Source organism: Corvus hawaiiensis, chromosome 2 (genome assembly GCF_020740725.1).
Source record: "Corvus hawaiiensis isolate bCorHaw1 chromosome 2, bCorHaw1.pri.cur, whole genome shotgun sequence".
Lineage (NCBI taxonomy): Eukaryota > Metazoa > Chordata > Aves > Passeriformes > Corvidae > Corvus > Corvus hawaiiensis.
In genome coordinates, this window is record NC_063214.1 from 22,136,507 (window position 1) to 22,159,578 (window position 23,072).

The 23,072-nt window shown below is 40.6% G+C and overlaps 1 long non-coding RNA gene across 1 annotated transcript; it reads left to right on the forward strand.

The window, feature by feature from the left end:
- Positions 1–244: 244 nt before the first annotated feature.
- Positions 245–21,823, forward strand: LOC125322185. The gene is made up of 3 exons (XR_007201881.1): positions 245–395; positions 20,866–20,911; positions 21,685–21,823. It is a non-coding gene; the product is annotated as an uncharacterized LOC125322185 (long non-coding RNA).
- Positions 21,824–23,072: the final 1,249 nt, after the last annotated feature.

Sequence of the window (23,072 nt, forward strand, 5' to 3'; positions counted from 1 at the left end):
ATCATCCCCGGTTTCAGAGAAAATGCTCTCACAAATGTATTTCAAAAGCACTCTACAGGTTGAGAAACTGGGGAGGAAGGAAATCCAAAGTGTGTTATTTTATATAGCCCCCCGGTATGGGGCTGTGGGCAGGGAGGGGGGAAAGAAGCATCTCACAGTGTGACAAGTGATGGAACTGGCAGTGTGAGCTGACTTTGAAGATCATCTGCAAACAACCTTTGTTTCATGTACTGCTGTTTCAGATGCAAAGGATGATACTTCAGGTGACAACACTGCTTATGATGCCACTCAGGCAGAAAAGAGAGGACTGCTCACATGAGCAAGATTTACATCAGGCATGGTTTGTATCATTCAAACTACCTGTACATCATTCATGGTGGTTCAGGCTACCAAAGGTAAGCTCAAAAAGCTAAAATTTAAAACTCCAAACCTTTTGTGCTGTACAGCAAGATTAAAATAAGGTGTAATGCTTATGTTTGGAGAGAGAACTTGACTTTCATAAGCCTGGGAAACCAACAAAGCAGAAGTGTTCCAAACAGATGTTACAGAAAAATGCACAAAGACAATGCAGAAAAGAGACAAAGAAGGGGCAGATGGTTGTGAAAGGCAATCCAGTCTCTCTATATATAGAGGTATTATTTGCTAGCAATAGCTTTATTAATGGCACTATCAATCTCTCATTCAATATCACAGAGTATTTTTGACACAATTTCCCAGTCTCTCGGCTGAGCTGTATCAGGGGAAGCTGTATCTGTGACTGGCATGCTAAATTTGGGTGTCACACTGACATGCTTGGCACAGGATGAAATGTGCTAGAAGCTGCAGAAGCTGCAAGTGGAGCTGTGTTCCCATCACCAACAGATGAAGCACACTAGAGCTGTGAGCAAGGCATCAAATCTAGCTGAACCTGCTCTGCTGGACTCGCTCACTTAGTCCCAGCAGCAGTGCTGGTCAGGGCCAGCAGCAGAGTGATAAAAAAGCACAGGTTGCATCATGGAGAGGCATGGCACTGGGAGCACACGGAGCAAGGCGTGTGGGAGGGGAAGGACCAGGGAGATATGAAGGCAGCAGGAGCCATTTCAGACAGCAGAAGTGGGACACTGGCTTGAAGAGAGCAAACACGAACAGAGCAGAAAGTGAGGCATTCACAACTGTGGGTGTTGTTCTGAAAGATTTGGGAAGCTGTGGTCAATTAATTTATCCCTTCAGCTGCCATTGCCATCAGAGCCCAACCAAGGATAGCAACGGTGGAGGGTTTGGGCAGGAGTTTGTCAGTCTGGACACAGCCCACAGCTCTATTATATCTCTCTGTAATGAAGCATTTCACTGATGCCAAGACAGTTCAAAGAGCAGATACTCTGAAAACAGGATTCTCAGCTGTTTTTTCCAGCAAACTGCTTCACAAGCAGGACTCACTCATAATTACTTATGTTGGCAGCCAGCATTGCATTGCACCTAGTGAGACACATCCAGTAACTGAATGTGACATGCCACCATAATGACAGATCAAACCAGGACATTCCAGAAGACAAAGTGCTCCAATACAAGGGGCTTAAAGAGGCACTAAAGAATTTATGGGGAATGAAATGCAGCTTCAGGGAGGGTGATGAAATTATCAGCCTCACCAAGAGCAAACACAGAGCCAAATGGCAGGATCACATAATCCTGTGCTACTGACAGACAACCTTGTTGGGAGTCTCAATACATCCATCTTCTTAATTGAAGCTGAGTTGAACTGATCTGATCACATTAGAACTGCCAGACAAAAAGCAATCAGAAAGAAAGTTTTTAAACTTTTTTAAGTGATTGAGATTTTTTAAATTAAGAATTATTAGTAATTGCAATTTGTGAGTAGGAACTGGTAGAAGCTTTTTCGTCAGAACTTCCTTTATGTTTTTAAGTATAGATACATATTTTTAAAAGATGTTTGGCTTCCTTTAAATGTTTTCAAATTTTCACATACACGCACAAAAAAAAAAAAAAAAAAAGAGAGAGATTTTAGGGAGGGAAAAAAGTGCTCTTCCTTTCACAAACCCCCAGATGTGTTTTCAGTGAAAGTTCAAAAATACTTTATGGATTAAATGCAACATCTCTCCACTTCCGTCCTTGCTATCACAGACTGCCTTACTTCAAATTGCCCTGCTGCTACAAGGACTAAGAGTCTGATTCAGTGATGGTTGACTTGACTTTAAGGAGAGCTGAAAGCACTCAGTCCTCTGAGGAAATGAGTCAATTCCTCACAGTGTAAGTCCTTGAGATGTGGAGTGGAGTGGTGCCTTTATTCCAGCTTGCTATCTGCAGGGAGGAGGACACATGGCCAGCAGCACTGGGCAACTGCTGTTCATTTTCTGCATGAGGAGCGATAGCATCATGGAGTCTCTGGCTTGAATTGGGCTACAGGGTGTTTTTTTCTGATGTAAGACTGGTCTGGTAGGACTCAGCCACCAATCAAATCAAGCCCCTGCCAGGCTCCTTGGCTCAGTGCTGGCAAATGCACCCCATGCTTTTGGCACACGTAAGTGTTCCCCTGCAACTCAGCAGAATCAGCTTCAGTTCCTCCCCTACAGAAGGATTCCTTGGAGACCCTGAGAAAGTCACATAAGGGCAGAGTTTTAAAAGTATTTAAATTTTTACAATTGTAATGTTTTTTGTATGATACCGACCATGCTTGTACAGATCAATGCATTAAGAAAGTGTTTAGACCAGCAACGCAAGGAAGGGCAAAATATCTGACCAAGACAAATGCATACAAGTTGTGAGGGGTTCAAATAATATACAACACAGGCCATAGGAACCACAGCAGATTCTGCTCTGTAATTCAGACCCTTATTATAGAGCAACTACAGCATTTTTATTAAAAAAAAAATCTCTTAAGTATGTAAACATCCTTACCGACTTCCTATAGGTTTGCACCTTCTGTTTCGGGTTCTTTCTCCTCTGCTGCAATAACCTGAGCCTCACACATAATACCTGCCAGGCAAGAAATGCCATATGTTGTGGGTTATCTGTAAATACAGGAATGCATATTGGCAGGGCATTGTGCATATGCTAAATGATTAGCTAGCTTATGCAATTGCCAACTTTTCCTCTCATTTCCCACACTCTGGGAAGTATTTGGATAGTTTTTCTCTTTGCTGATGCCAGTTTATAGGGACTCAATTATCCTTAAGACAATTTGAAATTTGCCTGAAATGGGGAGAGATGGCTCTAAACCACAACACTCTGGGCCTAAATAATCTAACAAGGGGCACTAGATAGCACCTGTCAGTATGTCTGACATACAAATGCACCATGTTACATTTTGAGAGCTATGCAGGCCAGAAAAGAGGAGAGGAAAGCCACCAGCACATCCTAATCCATATAAATCCACAGAAGTCCTAGCTTTTGGCTGTCAAAATGTCTCAAGAAAATTTGCCTCTTCAACATGAAATGTCAAGCATGGCCAGAACAGCTACAAGAATAAAACTCTGTGATTGCTCAGAAATCCAAGATATTACTGAAGATGAACTGAGCCTCCCTTTTCAGTCTCAATGTCACTGGTGCTTCCAAACACCTTAAATGTTAATTTAGGGAGAAGATGTATATACACTGGGACTGCACAGACTCTCCTCTCTCACATTACATGGAGTGCACAGCAATAACGTGGGAGAAGAGGGACAGAAGAGGAAAAAAGAAAACTGCTTAGTCCTTCCATGGTCCATTCAGTATTTTCTGGAAGTTACTGAGAGCCTGAACCTAGCCTTGGCCCTGACAACAAATAGAAGGCATCAAGGGAGATTACATGCAAAAGGAGAATTACTGGGTAGTACAACAGTAGCAGGTACTCAGAAAGCATATGGAGTACAAGGATGTTCTTCTCCCATTAGGAAAATCACAGGTTTGAAAGAAGCTTAAGGAGGACACTATCAATTTTGAGTTGGCACAGGCAATCTGTCATTTAAAAGGAGGATTGCTTCAGTTCTCACAGAAGCACTGAGCTCGGCATTAAAGGAATGCCTCCATTCTCCTCTGCTGCCTTTGGAGCTGGGATGTCCTCTCTTGAAAGGCAAACCCCTGAAGCTTCCTCAGCGCTCACCTGGATCTTGGAGCTTATACTGGCCTCCTGCATAGCCACACCATCCATTTAATTCAGCTCTAGCATGTAAGGCTCCCGCTGGGGCCAAGACCACTCAGCGCATTGCAGGAGGCAGTCAGGAGCTTCCCCAGCCCGGCTTCCATTCCAGGCTGACAACAAAAATCCAACTGCTCAGGCACAGCTGCAGCAGCAGGGCCCCTTTTACTGAACTTGCCTCTGTCATGCCAAGCTCTGCTGAGCCTGTGGGAATCAGGTTTACAATAGCAGCTGCAGCCATTAACTCCCTCCTCTGTGATTGCCAGCATTATTATGCTGTTTGCGAACTTTGCTTTAAATGACCAGACTATAGGCTGGGAGAGATGAGACTTAGCAGAAAAGCACATACACACACTGACACACAAAGTGTGACAACCCCCAACAGCAAGGTTGTGCTAAAAGCTTGTTATTTAGTGACATAAAATCACTGCTAAGATAGTACAGGCAGCCTAAACCTCTAGCAGCCCTTTGACAGAGACAATGGGCACACTCAAAAAAAGCCCCTTTCACAACATTCCACAGGGCAGTTAAACGTACACAGGACACAAAACAAACTCTAAGAGAACAAGTACCTTTCTTCCAGAAAAAATACACCCCTTTTACTCATGTATGATGCACAGAGAGGGGGTAAAGCACTCTTCTCATAGAGGAAAAAGACTGAAGTGGGCTTTGGACAAGTTTTGCTTTAAATTGGAATTCTAAAAGCGGCTCTTAGAAGCAGCTGTTCTTTATACCCTCTCCTCTCCCTCACAGCCCAAGTCTTGACCAGGACATCAGGAAACACAGCAGCAAAAATAAAACTGAATACGTGTATCTAAAAGTCTTGTTCCACATTTGAAAGCTGAACAGACGGTGGTCATGTAATCACAGGTTAACTGATATGATTGCACTTGTGTGATTTTCTGATGTGGACACAGATTTAGAAAAAGCCCACTGAGGCAGTTAATGTCCAGCATGGATTATTATTTCAGGCACCAAATTGTGTTTATGTGGTCCTAACTGCATGCAGAGCTGGTGCAGATGTGGGAACAGTTTGGTTATGCCCACATGAAAAGGCACCTGAGAACATGTGGAGCACAGTGCAGACACGCTACGCTGCTCTGTGTGGAGCCAGCTCAGGCTCAGAGCTGGTCCTGGCTGACTCCATGCAGCTGTTCATACAACAGTTTCCAGCATGCACAGGGTGGATTACCACATGTGCAGCCCCATCTCTGCATAACTCTCCTGTTCAATGACAAAAGCTGCCTCCAGGCATTAGTGCCTGTAAACCTTTCCAGATGGGAGCGCACTGAATAGTACAAAGACACCAAAGCTGGTTTGCACGAGTCCCTCTTCATTCAGAAACAAGAGTAACAAAGATTCCATGGTCCAGGATGTTCCTGCTCCCCATTGCTGCGTACCATGCAGGAGACGTGAAGAGGCCATTAATCCGTACATATCCATGCTAACAGCACAGCTGTTGAAGAGACACAAGAAATGCTGTCGGAGGAGCTGAGTTAATTTGCATCATCCAAGGTTCATTATCCAAGGGAGTACACTAGAGAGGGGTGGCAAGGATGATTGCAGTCACAGCCAATCTGTTCCTACTGAGCCAAAGCAAAATTTCTGATTTTGCAGGGCCAATCAACAACTGACCCACTCACACCCCTGTTTACAAAAGTTTGGCTCTGTAAGCAAGGGAGAGAGACAGACCAGCATACACCACACTTCGCTTTATGGCTGCTAATTGTCTTGGATGACTATTTATTTATATAAATAATTTACTTGTGTATCCCACCAAGAAGACACCTGAGCCCTACATCAGCTGCTAATGCTGACTTTAATGATGCACGTCCAGCACATGGGTACCACCATTCCCACCCTGCTCCCCCAGCCCCTCAATAAGGCCCTCGCCCATCTGTGAGGGTTAAATGATCAAGAACTAACAATGGCAACCTATCAGTCTGAAAACAGTTCCTGTGGGATCTGGCAGGCTTCCTCAGGGCAAGCACTCTCCAGATGAGGCCTCGCTACAGAGACCTACAGTCCTTGGCTGCTAATGCAGGCGGCTGAATTATTTGTAGTTAAACAGTTGGTCCAGTCAATTTAGACTCTTCCAATCCTTGAAAAGTAAAATGTCTTGGATTACATTTGTGAATAAGTCTATCATTCAGCTGGTTTCAGTGGGCAACAAATCTATTTTGATTCACGAAGCTATTGGGATGTTTTACTGAGGCTTTAATGCTCAGCCCTGAAATAACCACAATTATGTATCTTTTCTAAGGGATGAACATAAACCTCAGTAAAAATCTCAACTTTGAAACTTCAAAAACTTCCAAATTAGGATGAAATCTAAACTTTTAAAAGGTGTGTATTTACACCAGGTGCTTTTTAATGCATCACAAGTAACAGATGTTTTTGACTGATGTGTTTCTATCTTCCCTTAGTACCAGGACAGGCACCATGAGCTTTGAATACAAATGTAGAGACTTTATTTCCATCAGGAATATGACAGCTGCTTTATACTCATTGCCTGACATATAATTTTAAAGAAAAACAATGAAAATTGAAATGCTTAAAGTTTGTCAAAATGTAGTTTGACTCCATCTGAAAAGCATGTTTGTTGTCACCACATGTCCCACCAATTCTGTACCACACAGCCCAGTACTCCAGGAAAGGCACTTTAATTTTTGTAACCCATTACCATCTATTAGTGAGACATTTGTGCCACACTATACTTTATTATCTCAGACTCTAAATACTACAGCATTCTCTAAGGGCCTTTTTCTTCAACTATGCCTGTTGGTACCCTTTCCTCATGCATTTTGTCCCATCAAGGCCTGTGGGTTTAATTTTATGGATAAAAGTTTTGCAAGATGAAGCTTGATTACTACAGCGATGACTACTCGCACATGGAGAGCTCAGAGTATTTACAAAATAGTCCAAGCCGAACATAATGACAGTCAAATGTTTATCACTGCTGGAACAGAAGAGTGCACTCTATTGCTAATTCTCCCTTTTCTACAGCTAAACAATTTTAGACTCCAGGACAGAGCGTGAAGAAATATTTACCAGTACAACATGCGTGCCCTGTGTATACAACTGAGCTGCAAACACACCACATGCAAAGATACTAAACGTCAACACTTCAGCCTCAAGCAGGTGCTTGTCTTCAAAACCAAATATATTGGTAACCTTTCTGCCAGATATATTTGGCAGAAATCTCTGTGTTCAAATATAGGCTCCTCTGGACCCTCAAGAATGGCTCCTCTAAATATTAACTAACATCAGGAATGTAGAAAAATGTAAACAGCTTCCTTAACCACTTTAGGCAGCTACTGCTTTACCTTTGGAAATAGCATGTGTGGTTCTAAAAGAAAAAAAATAGTAAAAAACTGAAGGCAGAGGAAAGAAGTACTACCTGATTGTGGAAAACTAAAAACCCCAGTATCTTCATTTTTATGTGACAGTACCAGTGAACACCAAATACCTGCTTTTCAAATATTCCTGACTGTATTCCCTAGCTTTGGTTTCCTCATGAGTCTTTAATTTCTTGACAAAGGCAAACACCTTTTTATTTGCTAGTGTTGCCCCTTCCCTGTATCCTGGATTTGCTAACCACCTCACAGTTTGTTGGCAAACACTAGCAATATTCAGTCAAGTCAGGTCTATGCCCACCGTCTCAGAAAAGGTCTTGTCCTGCATTTCTGAAATATTTTATTACTCCATTATATTTTTGCCATGTGGCATACCAGTCAGAAGATATGAATCAGTTCTTTCTGTAGTAGGTGAGAGGATGTGTCCTCTTTTAAATTCTTTCATCTCTTCCTACCTTGCTACTCTCATGAATGCTGCCTTCCACCAGTAAAATTTTCTAAATATGCTTCTGGACCTCTCATAACCTTTAACAGCAGTAGAGCCAGGTTTTAATTGTCCTCATCAAAACTTCTTGTAGCACAGGTAAAGAGGAAACCTGATTCAGATTCACATCAAACATCAGTTCTGCTGTGATCAACAGGGAGGTTCATCGGCATTCACAATCCTGGTGTACAAGTAACACCACAGTTAATAATCAGTGCTACATGTGGCTTACCCTTGATGCTTTACAAGACAAAATTCAGATAATAACTTGATGCAACATCTTCACTCACAATGCTCTCTGTGTGATTACGTTCCCTCTGATATCACACAATAAAATTAATATTAGTCACAGCTTATTCACCCGTCTGAAATGTATGGGAGGTACCATTTCAGCTAAAAATCACTCATAAGCTTTCTTCCCTCTGCTTCACCAACAGCTGGTGAAAGACAGGTTCTTCTTGGTGGGGCCCAGACCACAGGCATACATATGGGCATGGCTGGAGAATCCAGTACCAGTTTGGCAGAGAGAATGTGAAATAGCAATGCAGCTTTCTCCTTCGAGTGTGTATCAATAAACACTGCTTCAGACTCTCTCTGGGGGTATCTGACTTCACTGTGTGTGAGACAAAGCATCAATACCCAATTTACAACAAGTAGATAGAAGCTTGGAAAATTTTCTGGTGGAGCAGGAAGTCCTCTACTTCACCAGTAGCGTGACCTAGTGCTGTTTGCAATACCTGCAGAAGAAGAAAAATTAGGAAATATATTTGAAAAGCAGATCCTTAACCTAGAGACACATTCACAGAGTGAAGAGTTCAGATTTCAGTGCTTAAACTGACTGTCCCAAAGACATTACAGTCAGAGATCCCTCTAGACTTGGAATAAAATGGGGCCTTTTCATCTAACCACGGACAGGGTTGTACAGCTGGGTGTGCTACGTATGTGCTTCTGCCCTGAACACTCTAAACAGTTTAGAACAAGAATAAGACCTTTTTCAGTACTCATATCAACTCATTCGAAAAGCTAAAAGGCCCTGAGAGCCCTGGACAGCTGAAGTAATAATACATTATATTGAGCATTAATATCCCAAGAAAAAAAAGTTAAGAAACGTGGTTACCTTTTTGTTTCTAGTTTTCAACAAAGAGCAATAGGCTGTTTCTGACTTGGCAGTCATGAGTTATAACTCCTTAGTCATAGAGGAAAACCCAGTCCATCAAAATTTTTGATGATTCAGGCAGACCTCCATATATTTTTCTTCACTTAAACATTTTGACAGATGACCAGATTAATTTCAATTTTTAGCTTCTTCCTCCCCTCCCAACAAGGCTCTAAAACTGGTATTAAGGCTAAAAATCATGACAATCCACAAATTCCACTTCTCACTCTTTGGTAAATAACTCCTATGTGACTACTTTCACTTTTCTAGAGAGTCATCATCTTTCACTGCTTTTGCATCCAACGGGGATCTGTAGTTCCCCCAACCATATATCTACATGCTACAGCCTCTGTTAGTTTGTCATCCCTCCAATAGATAATAGTCTCCACTTCTTCCTACAAGTGCCAAGTGACCCAGCATGCATTTTATTTGTGTTTTTAATAGAAAGGTTTCCCCAGAATAAGGGATATTCAGAAGATGCTACATATGAGGGAACTGAAAATGTACAGCCAAAATAATGGGAATGGATTTCACCAGGATCTTGAAACACACAAGAAAAAAAAAGTCTATAGTTCAGTGGAATTCCATTACCACCCATCAATATGGAAGTTCTGGAGGCTACAGAGCACTGTGCTCTAGGACACAAGGAAAGAGAAGGCTGGTGCGTCAAGCTCAGGTGACCAGCAACTACCCAGGGTATCAGGAAACCAGATCTCTTTTCAATCTGCCATGAACTTTCTTTCCAGCCCCAAAGCCACTCAGCTTGTATGTTTTAGCACACATTTGTTTTTTGTAGAGCAAGTAAAGCAGTACCTTTCTGAAATTCTTTGGGTAGAAAACATTAGATAGGTCTTGTCTAGATGCCATACACTAATCTGACTTCCCTATCAGGTTGAATTCTTTGGTGTACAAAGTCAGTGGTTTACATAAACACTGCAGATCTACATGTACATTCAGGCAGCTGTTATTGGTGACTTGCAGGAAAGGGTGGTTTTGCTCTGTGTACTCTGCAAATACAGCAGTGATCAGATCTATACAGACAGCTTGAGAAAAGGTCAGGGCTCAAACTTCTCCTAGGAGTTTCTACTGTTTCCAGAGGTTCTCATAAATTTATCCTGATTTGTTGGGTGATATGTTACGTAAGTCAGAAGAATCTCAGGGTCATGTTTTTTGGTGAATTCAGAGAGAAAATGTACTTTATTCCCTTCTGAATTCACTTAGTATCAAGATTTTTTCACTCCCCAAATCCACTTTCTTCATTCTTATCCATTCTTCCCTCAAGCACAACTCTCCACAGGAGCGGCATAATGGCTTCCTGGTTAGCATGGGAGATGCAATCTCATTTTTGCCCATTATGGTACTGATGAAGCTCACCAGAGTGATTAATTTGTCTTCAACTTGATGTATTTGCTCATGTCAACTCCAGGAAAGATTCTGTCAGTTAGGTTAATGTTAACACTAGAGTATCAACTCTTTGAAGCTTTAACTAGATCAGATATGATATAGACATGACATGGGCATGATTTTTATCTATTTGACTCAAGGAAAGTGAAAATCAGGTGTAGGAGGCTTACTTTCTTCCCCTGTGTTCATGTCTCTGTTCAGTCTTTCTCACATACTTTCAGACAACCTGGGTTATGCTGTGACAACTGAGAATGCATGTGTTTCTCACATCCTCTTTAAATTGCCAATGAGAAAATTTTTTGTCCCAGAACACCCCTTGATCTCTGAATGAAATAACATTAGGATGGTTAAAGTGTGAAGAGTGAAATAAATGATTTACAGTGCTTTGCAGGCATACCCAATGGAAGAGCTTCTATTTTCTTTAAAAGTGAATATACTTCCTGCTTTAAAGTGGCAGGAGTTGTACAACTAAGATAAAAAATATTTTTAAAAAATATTAAAAATATATATTCCTCTGCTTTCCCCAGGCATAAACATCCTCTCTCTTCTTATCTGTGTTTCAAACATCTGGCTTTAGCTCTTTAGACTCCCAACATTGATATAGTTGGAGGTGATGTAGAGAGGAGAGAGGAAGAACAGCAGAGACAAAATTCTCAAACACCTTCTGGGCCTGATTTAAAGAACGTGGCAATCATGGGGACCATCAGCTAGGAAAAACTGCTTCTTCAGCTAGCTACAGATACAAGGGTCAGTAAGATGAAGAGGCAGGATGAATGCTTCAAGACAGAGGCACATGGAAAATGGAACCCTTATGTGGGTTCAAGACAGAGATCATGAAAAAACACGCTCACAAATAAATATATACCTTTCTACACATCCCATCTCTGTCTCCTCCTTAGCACCTCTTATCTCCCTTCTCACACAAATCAAGCTGGAGACTGGGAACCACAGATATTTGGTCACCCTTCAGGTAGCAACACTGATAAACACATCTTCTGTTCCCCACTATTTCCAATTTGGTATTACCTGCTGCTGGAAATCACTCTCCCGAAGTTACAAAGTGTGCGTCACAAACACGTTGTGTTCTGCTGGGAGAGCTGCTTCACAGGAACTTCTCCTAATCCACCTCAGAAGAAACCATCACGTTAGCTTAAAATGTTAACTGGGTGGTTCACCAAACTTGGCTAATATTCTCTTACTGTTCAGTTTAGGGAGTGGTCACACTAATCACTGTGCTAGAGGCAGTAATTTCTCATTTTGTGGGTAAGGATGAGAAGCCTGAGGCAAATACCCAGCTAGTTGGGATGGGACTGAATGGAAGTATGCTTTTATTTTTGTCTTAATGCAGAGATAAGGTTTAACTTCTTCAAGATATGTTTAACAGACCATGGTCAGCTACTTAACAGATTCTAATGTAAAAACTTCGAACCACATCTGAGAGGAACACAAAAATGCTGCCTAAAAATCATTGACCAAAATGCATTAATTAGCACACCACTTTCTTTATCTTGACAGAGGCCAAGACTGTCTTCTGCACCAAATCCCAGGATCCCACACAGCCTCCCCAGCTGAATCTTGCATGAGCGTGTGCCATCATTCCTCACACTACTCTGGCTAAACACATAATGCATTAATCACATTAAATGTACAGCTTAACTCAGTCTTATTGTGGCACCCTCACAAAGTTTGTCCTTTTCTGGGAGATGTCAGTAAGACAAAATTTTGGAATGGATTTGTTAGTTTGATTTAGAAAGAAAACAAAGATCTCAAATTCAGAAAGAGGCCAGAAGAACTTTGCAAACCACGTTTTATAAACACATTTCATCAACCATGAAGGAATAAAACACGAATCTCTTTACTAAAGATAGCACATTACAAAACAGAAGAAGAAGAAGGCTATAAAGATCCTGTCTTGGATCACCTTGACACTGTCTTTACCACAAAAAGCAGTGAAAAATACGTGTCTGCAATTACTGAAAAATTCAACAAGATGAAACTTAGTAAAACTTGAATTTTAACCACAGTCACACATTTTGAAACTGTCTCCCCTATCACCTCTGTTGATACAAATGGTCAAACTTTATGTATGTCCCAAAAGAAGTCGGTAGCCCATCATCATCTTCTGGGCCACCAGCACTATGCCCAGCAGTATGTAAAATAACCATTCTTTCTATATTAAGACACAACTAGAATTGGTTTAGTGGTTGGTGAAGGTTGCTAAGACAAGACTTCTGATTATGATGCCCTAGAGAGCACGGGAGGTTTTGTGGGAAGTAGAGGCTGATTCTATTTCAGTTTCCTGCAGAACAAGACACTGCAACTGCACTGTCATTATGCAGGGTAGGGTCCCAGCTCTAAATGACACATTGAGGTAAATAATGACTTTTTTGTTTGTTTGTTTGGTTGGTTTTTAATCTGTCTCATCTTGTATAGGCAATTTCAAGGAAAGAAAAACCTGGTTTAAAAATGATTTTTCTATTTTGGAAATTGTGAGGTCAAAGCATTTCTTCAAATGTGCAAAAGAGGGATTACATCTTCCATACTCAGGAACTGTAGCCATTGAAACATGCACTATAAAAATCAAAATATCTACAGTACTGAGAACTGGAACAGAATTTTTGAGGTTGAATTTCAACTAAGCTCTCAACTGAAAACCAAAATTTTTGTTGATAAAATAGAAAGGTAAAACTTTTAAGACAATTGTTTAATTATTTATAAGGTTGGTTTTGTTTATGTTCTTTTTTCAAACGGGAAAAAAAAAATTTCTATGTGGTACTTTAAAATGCAGTCAGCGCAATACATATGCTATATAAATCCACTCTCTGTACAGGATTTTGGTGAGGGCTTTTCTGTCTGACTGAAATCTTAGCTGAAGTCTCTTTGTCAGTTAATTATTTCCAGGTAACTGTTTTCAGATCTAAGATATCCCAAATGTCACACCAGAGCTGTCAATTCTCATTAGAAGATCATTAATAAAGGACCAAATGGCAAAAATAGAAGGTGCCATCAGCATAGGTAACCACTTCAAATGACTCCGGGAGCACCTGACCTTGAGACTAATTCCCTATCTATGTCACATGGATCCTTAATTTCTCACCTCCTAAGAGCAAGATAAGTCTCTGGTTGTTCCTGGCGTTTAGGGAAGCGGCGCTGCCGTGTGACACGGGCACACACGAGCCACGTTCTGCTGACGGGCTCACAGAACAGCTGACAGGGAAAGGAGCTATCTCTCTATCACTTCAGGGTGGGCGGCTCCCAATACCTCTGCTATTTAGCTTGCCTTAAACCTGAAGTTGCAGCCTAGACATACTTTTAGCATGTCTGGGCACAAACAACCCTGAGCTACGCCCTCAGGAGTGTGCGGATGGATACCGAGAGTGTGAGGAGGAGATAAGACTTTGCAGGACAGAAACCTGACCGGGGGCAGGGCTATTGAGGTTGTTGACAGCCAGCCCACATCATGTCCTGTGTGGGCAAAGCTCCAAATGCTGCAGAGAGAGGTGATGGAGTCAAGTGAGGGATGCCCTTAGCTTATTACTGGCACGAGTGAGGGCTGCCCAAACCTGTCTCTTCATTCAAAAGTTATTTTCTCAAATCTTTGTGAAACTAGGGCAACTTTAAAAAGATTAAAAAAAAAAAAAAAAACAAAACAAAAAACCACAACCAAAAATAAAAACAGTAGACAGAGGGTGAGACCTGGGCAAACCAGGAACCATTTTCAAGTAACGTTAGTATCCACTGTGCTTTCAGTGGGAAATTCACTATTAATCACTATGCCTGGCCTGAACGATTGTAGGCAAAGACTGGCTTTTTTAATTACCTTATTGATTGTTTCCCTAAGCTGTCACTCTGAAATCTCAAAATGAAACAGAACAAATTGGACAAAAAATGCAGTTTGTTCTTTGCAAACATAGCTGTATAAGAAATGACTCCCTGAATATCCTGGCTCTGACAAGCACAGATAGGTGCACACCTGTGTGTCTATTCATGTTTTTTTAATCTGTGATCTTCTACAAACATGTATTGTATGAAAATACTAAGTATGATGAAGAGCTGATACTGTGGATTTATGAAACTTCTAGAATAACATACAAGCAGACTTGATATGCAGCTCAAGTAAAGCAGTCCCTGACCCAGGAAAGCACTCCAACACATGCTTTATGTTAAGTCTGTGAATATTGTTACTGAAAGCAAATGAGACCACTTGGTGTTGGAAGTGTTTTGCTGGATTAAAGCCTAAAGAAAGAGGGGAACTGCACAAAAGACTTTTTATGACAAGTAAGAGGGAGAATTCTCACCAGTACAGTCAGAAACAAAAAATGACTGGACACCTTCTGCACTGGTTACTAGGATATCTAACTTCCATTTACCCATGCCACATAAACTGCAATTTCTCAGCCAAAAAAAAAAAGAAAAGAGGTCTTAAAAACTTAAACCATTAAGGGAAAAATTGGGAAGCTGTCATGGTAAGTACTCTGTGACTTCAAGACAAAAAAATTATTTTTGCAATATATCACTACAATTTTAGATTACAATTTTAGATGCCTGGAAAACTATGTTTGTAAAGGAAATATCCTCACCAGTTATAGGAAGCATTAAAATAGTGAAGGGCTTACAAAAGAAATAGGGATAAAGACCTGGTTTTTCTAAAGCAAACCATCTTGTATATTACTTTGGTACTGTAGAGGCATCTTGGGAAAAATAAAAATTTGTCCAAAGTCACACAGAGGTTCATGCAAAAACCAGGAGTGAGGTTAAGTTACCAGAATACTGAGCAGCTAAGCCAGGGTGAGGATGTCACAGGGATGTAGAAAAAGAGTGTGATTTTAGTGTACCTCAGAGCAGTAAAATGGTTCTGGTCGCCTGAAATGCAATCCCCCATCTCTTTCCTTCAGAGATGAGCAGGTCTGCACTGTCCCTCCCACTCCAAGACAGAGGTAGATGTCATCAGTCAAACAAAACCGCTTATCAACATGGCTATTCAAAAATGAAGAGCGAAGCATGGAAAAAGATCAATCTTCATATACGTCAGCTTCACTGTTACTCTGCCACCTCGGTCACCATGTGTGAATAGAGAGCATGACTGCGACACCGATTGCACCCAAGGAAATGATTCTGCAAACAGGAGACTTGTGTCAATAATTTTTAGATTTTCTGTGCTGAATCACAAAGGCTTGGTGTACAAGCATGGCAAGGAAAGTAGCAAAGGTATTTTGATCAATTTGATGATTAACCCCTGGTAAAAAGGTTGCTCATCCTAAATGGAATCTTGCCAGAAATGCTCTCCCCTTGTCCTGTCAAAGTATTCATTCATTGGACTGCTAAAAGTTTGCAGGTTTTCTGTAACTTTGCATAGATAGATTCAATATTTTATTTCTCTGCTCTTATTCCCTGAAATATAGTTGTCTCCTATCATTTCACTCCCAGGTAAAAGCCCCAGGCTGTTATCAGAGGACCTCAGAGACATAAGTTTTGACATGGATGGAAGCAGTAGACAGTGCAGTGGCAGTTTGTCTTAATAGCATGTTGTCAGGGAAAAAAATTCAGCCTTATCAAGAATAAGGAAAACTTCTATTTGAATTTTAAAAAATGAATACTGTATTTTCTTAACTGAAGCTAGTTTGGGAGGGTTTTCTCCTCATCTCATTTCCATAGCCTAGCAATATGATTACTTTCATGGAGAGGATTTATTCAATTTTGCATCAGAGTGTACTATTTTTTCCAGTAGGTGATTTCAGAATATAAAGGAAATTTGGCAGCGAGCGGTTTCCAGTAGCTCGAGACGCATGCTTGGTACAACCTGTACACTTCTGACGTATATTTCACCCAGCTGAGGGGAGTATCCTGCACACAGCAATACCCACCCCTCATGAGAAACCCAACCACAGAACATCTCAACTCACGCACTTGGGACTCTCTTTGCCTCGGATATCAGTCTCAGAATAATCATACTGAAAATGGTAACTTTCTCAGTGTCAAAGATTACTTCCCTTGAGGCTTGGCTTCTCAGTTCCTTCCTCTCAGACTATTTTCCTTCCTTCATACTCATGTCTTCTTTCTCACCTACCTCTCCCCTTCCTCTTTTTTCAGCTCTACTTTATTCTTTCTCATCTTTCTGTTCTTCTTCTCTTCCATATTACTTAACCCTTCAGTAAAGAGAAAAGAACTTATCTCCATCATTTGTGTATATGTCCCCAAACAGACACTTGGCAGGGACTTGATTAAGGGATGCCTCTCTTAAAATTTATATTGACACATAAAAAGAGCAAAAACTATAGCAGCAAAGAGGTTACAAACTTACAAGGACAGATTAAATCCTTTTTGAAGGTCTTTCTCAGAATCACCATCACTTTTTAAACACTGAGTTAGGGCACCAATCAGTTGAAAGCATCTTAATTCCTGTGATTTTGGGAAAAAAACAAAATACCTTGATGCAATTATTCTTGGGAGTAAGAGTGACCCATTTCAGTAAGGGTGGATAAACATAATGGGTTGGGCTTTGTTTTGTACATATAATTTTGTACATAAAATTGGTTCTCTTATCTCAGGACTGTTCTCTTACTGCTAATCTGTTCCATGTGTTGTGTGAACTACTCTGTATTTTGAGAACTTTTTCACATCAGTTTTGCTTGAAGAAAGAAATCAGACATACTTTACTGCTTAGCTATCCTGTTAAGTCCAAACAAACAGTCCCATTAGGTGACATCACCCTTACTAACCTTTAAGTAATTCCACCTACACAATACTCCTTCAGCAGCACTTGCACACGGTGAAATGGAACATAAAAAAACAAAATCAGAAAATGTTGCCAGTTTATTGAGTCATCTGTACTTGTGAACATCTTATGAACTCTAATGCAACTCCAAGTTGAAACGAGGCACATTAACCTGCACAAGTGTAAAACTGTGCACAAGCCCTTAAATCTCTTTGTATAGATACATCCTTGCCCTCACAAAACCACCTTACATGACTGCAGTCCCATTATGACTACATCATACAGAAACTGAACAAGTAATGAAACAGCAGTTGTCTCCTTATAGAGACAAATTATGAGAGAAGGCAGATCAGGTCACATTTTTGCAAAGTGAATTACCTAGGCGCAGCTCCACAGATGGAATATTAAAACTAAGATAAATATTCCACATTGGTCCCTCACATCAGAGTTGCTGGATGTTGGCATCTCCATCTTTGCTGCCTGGGAGCTATCTGCTGGTTAATGTCAATTACTTACGTGCACAAGGAGAGGTGCATATGCTCACCAAAAAACGAGGTAGAAACTTTCTTTCTTTAGCCATTGACTTAGTGGAAGGTGTCTGTAGAAGATTCTTAAGATGCCTCTCTCACTGCAGCAGGTGCCTTTTGGGCAAACTCTACTTTTATAGAACTTAATGAACATACTCTTAGCTAAATGAAGTCTAAATGAGAATTTGGTATTCTTTCACCTTTGAAATACAGTACAAACATGAATGCATATGTTCCAACATAAAAATATGAACATTTCTATTCTTGCTCTTATGCTGGCTTCTTACACAAGAAAAAAACTAAAAGCAAAATCCCCAAATGTGGTAACTCTACTTACTTTAAATAAATTAACTTACTTTAAATAAATTAAAATACAAGCAGTTTTCTTGAATTCTGTAGTGGCTGGGCTTTTTCACACAAGATGATATGTGCTAACTTTAGAGTCCTAGAACACTATTAAAGAAAAATAACATGTAGATGAGAAATCAGTAGTTTCTCCATTTGAGAAATGACAGAGTGTTGACAAAGAAAAAGTAACTTTCTAAATTGGGGGTGGTGAGAAAAGTGTTCTCAGATTTTCGTTCATCTTTTTTCTGTCCTGTATTTTGTTTTTCACCCAGAATATTTTAATACTTTCATGACAGCTCTCATAGCACAGTGTCTTTTGTCACTGATAACCTGACAGGACACCATAAAGATGCTCTTGCTACATCACTGGCTGGTGAAGAAGAACACCTCAATGATAGAAATTCATGACTACAATTTCACTCTTGTGCTATCTCAAGTTTTTCCCAACTCTCCAATCTCCACTTATCTAGCAACCTGTCAGTTTGCAGGACATTTATACAGGTCTCATTTCTGGAATATATGGGGGCCCAGATTTACAGAGACAGTTAAACTTCAAAGATGGACTTAGAGCATTTGTGGGTTAGAATTTTTTGCAATGTTATAAATATATAAATAAATTTATATTTGCACCTTTAGGCATTTCAGTGTGTTCCTATCCAGTCCTAAATATGGATTAGTGACTTGAACACATAGCTTGATCTTAAATTACTCTTAATCAGTCTAACCTCAGCTGAAACACATCCTTCACATACCACACTGGCTGTAAGTATTTAGCCAGTATTTGTGAAGATTTGTATTTAAGGTTGGTACAAGTTTCTGCAGTTTCTGAAGCCATTCTAAGCACGGATTGCTGTTTCTTAAAATGCCTCTGAAGGGATGTTTACACTGCAAGTCAAGCCAAGTTCGAAGTTGTTCTCCAGGTCAAACCTGCTGACTGTTGCTTATACATGAACATACGCCTAGGTACAGACAGAGGACAAGCAGTCCTAGGAACTCCCTGAGGTGGAGCCTGAAAACTGACAGCTGGGTAATACAGGCTGACCTTTCTGTCCCTGGTGATGTGGGTAAATCATCCATATCCAGGACCAAGAAGGCTCAACTTATTCTATCCTAAGTCCTTCCCAAGCACAGTCTTAACAAGCTACAGCCAGTCTGCAGAGCTGAAATAAGAGCCAGAAATGCAGAATCACACAGGCCACAGAAGTCACTACGATTAACCTCCTCTAAGTATGCTCTTAATCTCCCAACTCATTTAAAACTAAACAACTTAAAGGGAGCAATAAATCAAGGCAAAGTCCTTCAACATTCTCACCAGAGTTTTAAAGTTATACAGAACAAAATTCAGACAGAAGAGATTATATTTAGGCAGGAGGAGTTTCACCCAGAAAATTACCTCGATAAAACTAAATCCATGGCCTGTTCTCCTTTTAGACAAGCTGGCTTAACTCCTCTGTGCACACACACACACTGAAAAGAGAGAAGAACTTGCTCCTTCCCCTGTTTTAAAACAGGTCCTTTAAATTTGATTTGTAAATGACCTTTGCATCAGTCCTCCTTGTTAGCTGCTGGGAACAAAGATAAAATACAAGGAGAGTGGCCAGTGTTCTCCAGGAAGACCTGTTCCTCTTACTCTTGTCAGACATGTGAACGTGCAGCAGCAGCATTGGACATTCCAGCTACTGCCAGCTGTGTGAGATGCACCGAGCAGCTCAGGGAAGAGCTCATAGAGAGACAAACAAGAATGAGTATATTAACCCCCTCTCACTCATCCTAGCATGAAATTCAATGAACAGAGCTTGAGGCACAGTGCTGTAAACTTAACATCTTTAAAGGCAAAGGGAAAAATCCAGGAACATTTACGGAAAACAAGGAAAATCAGGCATGTGCCCACTTTGTGGGGGTAGCCAGATGCCTAATGGTGATTACTGCAGACTCTTTCATCTAAATACACCGCAGGAAAGGAAAAGATTAAAACAATTTTACGTCATCTCTCTTATTTCAAAACCATATGTGCAAGTGGCATGGGATGAAGGCCAAAATATTAATAATAAAGTCCCCACTCAGACTGTTCACAGGATGTTAAAAACCCCACAAAATACAGCAAACCAACCAAACAAAATGCCCCAGTCTCGCCTGTCCCTTTGATGAATATTTTTGTCATTATTTTCCAGGCAAGGACCAATTCCTTGACAATTCCTAACACATTTATTTAGGGATTTAAGACTTCAGATTGAGCCCTGCATGGTAGATGCTACCTCACCCCTCCCCCCCCGCTCCCCCCCTCCCCCCCTTGAAAAGAGACAAACAGGAAAAGAGGGCAAAGAAATGAACTGCCTTATTCTGATTTTAGCCTCCACTCTCTCTCTCATCTCTCACATTTTTTTAATCTCATAGATTTCCTCTTACAAATTCTTTCCTTATTACAGTGCTTCAGATCAGAGCTGTCTATTACAGTTAGGTTTTAAACACCATCATCCTAGCAAGGTTAAGCACATTTTAGGAAGACTCTCATTTTAGACAAGACGGGTTAATTATGTGGCTGTTTACAGCGTTATTCATTCATTTCAGGAACATCCAGTACATAGAGTTTTCTCCTGGAGGGAGAAAGTCTGCAAGAGAAAATCCAGACAATGCAGCACTTTTTGGATGTTGAGAAAGGCTTAAGGCCAAGTACTGCTCTGTTACTTCCATACAGCTACTGTTTTCAATAGGAACAAACACACAAACATCAACAGAATTTAACTCTTCACTCTTCTATTGACAGATTCTCTTCAGACTTGTGTGACTGATAAGAGCCAGACATCCTAGAGGTAATATTCCTGCTGCTAAATTTATTTGTTTTAACTTGAAAATGACTGTGTTAACAGAATCCACAAAATTGCAGATATAGAAACAAGTGCTTTCTGAAATTCATCAAAAAATGCTGATCTGTTAGTCAGCGTGAATCATTTCTACATCAGGGTTTCCCAAAAAGCATCATAGGAATGGGGGAAAAGAAAGTACACCTCTCCTAATCTCAATGGATTTCAAGCAGGAAAACGAGGTAAGTAACACCAGATTTTATAAGTGTACAAAAGACAAAAGCATGTCTAGGTCCTTGTCTCTTGGCCACATAATCATATTATCACAACTTGACAAGCACAGTAACAACTCTTTATTAGACTTTATACAGCTGTTCATGTGGTTTGTAAATTACCTGTAACTTTGCAGCAGACAACTTCAGAGAGGCAAAAAGAGTAAGTGTGGACATTGCTAGACTGGTAATATCCCTAGGTACTAGAACAAAGGCAGAAGATACTAGAAGATATGGTAACTGGCAATAGGACATACTTTTACACACAGTATCACCATGTTGTATGATCTGCATAGACTGAAAACCACTGCTGGACAAGACTAAATAGAGAGTGGGTGTAGAGAGAACACCCGTGGTGTTCTTTGGATTAATATTACTCTCACCTCTCTTCCTATGACTTAACTACCCTGATAATTTGATTACCTCAGAAAGATGAATTGACTGCATATACCCAAAAGAATTTTAAAAAATCAGAAAGAAAATTTTAAAAACGTGCAAATTCTGTCGTAGGAGCTGCTCACCAGAGAGAAATCCATGTGGCACAAACCTAAGCCCTGGAATTTAAGACTGGTTCATTCACTGACCCTCGGATTAAGACTGACAAAAGCTACCAACTTTACTGTCTGATCACTGAAATGAGATGGAAAATAAATACAACTGGAAATCATTATGCCTTTGGATTTTATTTTTAACTTCTTTTTGTTTGCTGAGTGTATTTGGCATAAATGTTACCATTTAGAAATGGAACAAGTCTTAATAAGCATTCTAATACACCCTTCAACAGTTTCCTAATTGACCCCTGTGAAGCATTCACTGGCACTGGCCAGTGCCTGTCTATGTTTCATGGAGTTTCCACCATTTCCTTTGAAAATCGTCCTACGTCTAATACATAAATTATACAACCTGGAACAGGCTGGGTTGCAACCTTTCTGCCCTTCTTATTTAGCCTCTTTTCTTTTTCCAGCCTGTCCCACCCAGGAGAGGAGTCTGAGTATGAAAAACTTTGGGACCTGCTGATCACCTAGATCTTTCTCTTCACAACACTGGCTGCTATTCTGCCAAAAATTCAGCTTCCTGCCTCTGGGTTCATCTCATTTCACATGCCCACACTGATTCCTCTCATTTGCCTTCATCTGGCACTTGAGCCAGCTGCTGCTTAGCCAAGTTAGGTGCATCACACATTTTCATCTTTCCTTGATGATGGATATAAGCAATCATGTCAGCCCCTCTAATCATTCAGCTGTGTGCTGAATTTCTTCTGATTTGCCTGTATCTGAGCATCAGGAGCTCCAGAAACAGTATCTGAAACTGCATTGTAATCTTATGCAGGTTTTTGAATGGCACTTGGGCAAAGTATGGAGCAGGGGAAGATGCATTTTAAATTTCAAGCAGCCAATTACCTCAGCAGCTGCATTCAAGGTGCTCACAATTCCACGCCACAACATGTGCATCTGAACCCAAACTACCCTTTGAGAGAGGAGCTGGAGATGGAATGGATCAATGCAACACAGCATCTTAGGTTCAGGGAGTATCAGGAGCAAGAGGTCCTATTAAAGATCAATAAAGGAATATCTGTAAGCTCTGACACACACCAACACATCTCGTCTATTGCAGTACCATCAGCCTTTGAGCTGGGCTTCTAAATGAACCAGAACTTAAGCCAGAAATGAGGCTCTTCACCCTGTAATAGACTCAATGCAGCAAATAGGCTGCCTTCTCTCCTTTGAGTGATGCTTCCAATAAATCTTAGGTAGAAGGCGGTGGGGGATGTCTCCAATTCCAGCAACGCAGCGTGGACACAGTAAAAGCATGGCTTATGCTTTAGAGTCCACAGCTCAGAAAAAAATGACTGCATTTCCTCCCAGCAAACCCTATTTCCAGCCTCTTTTTTAGATTTC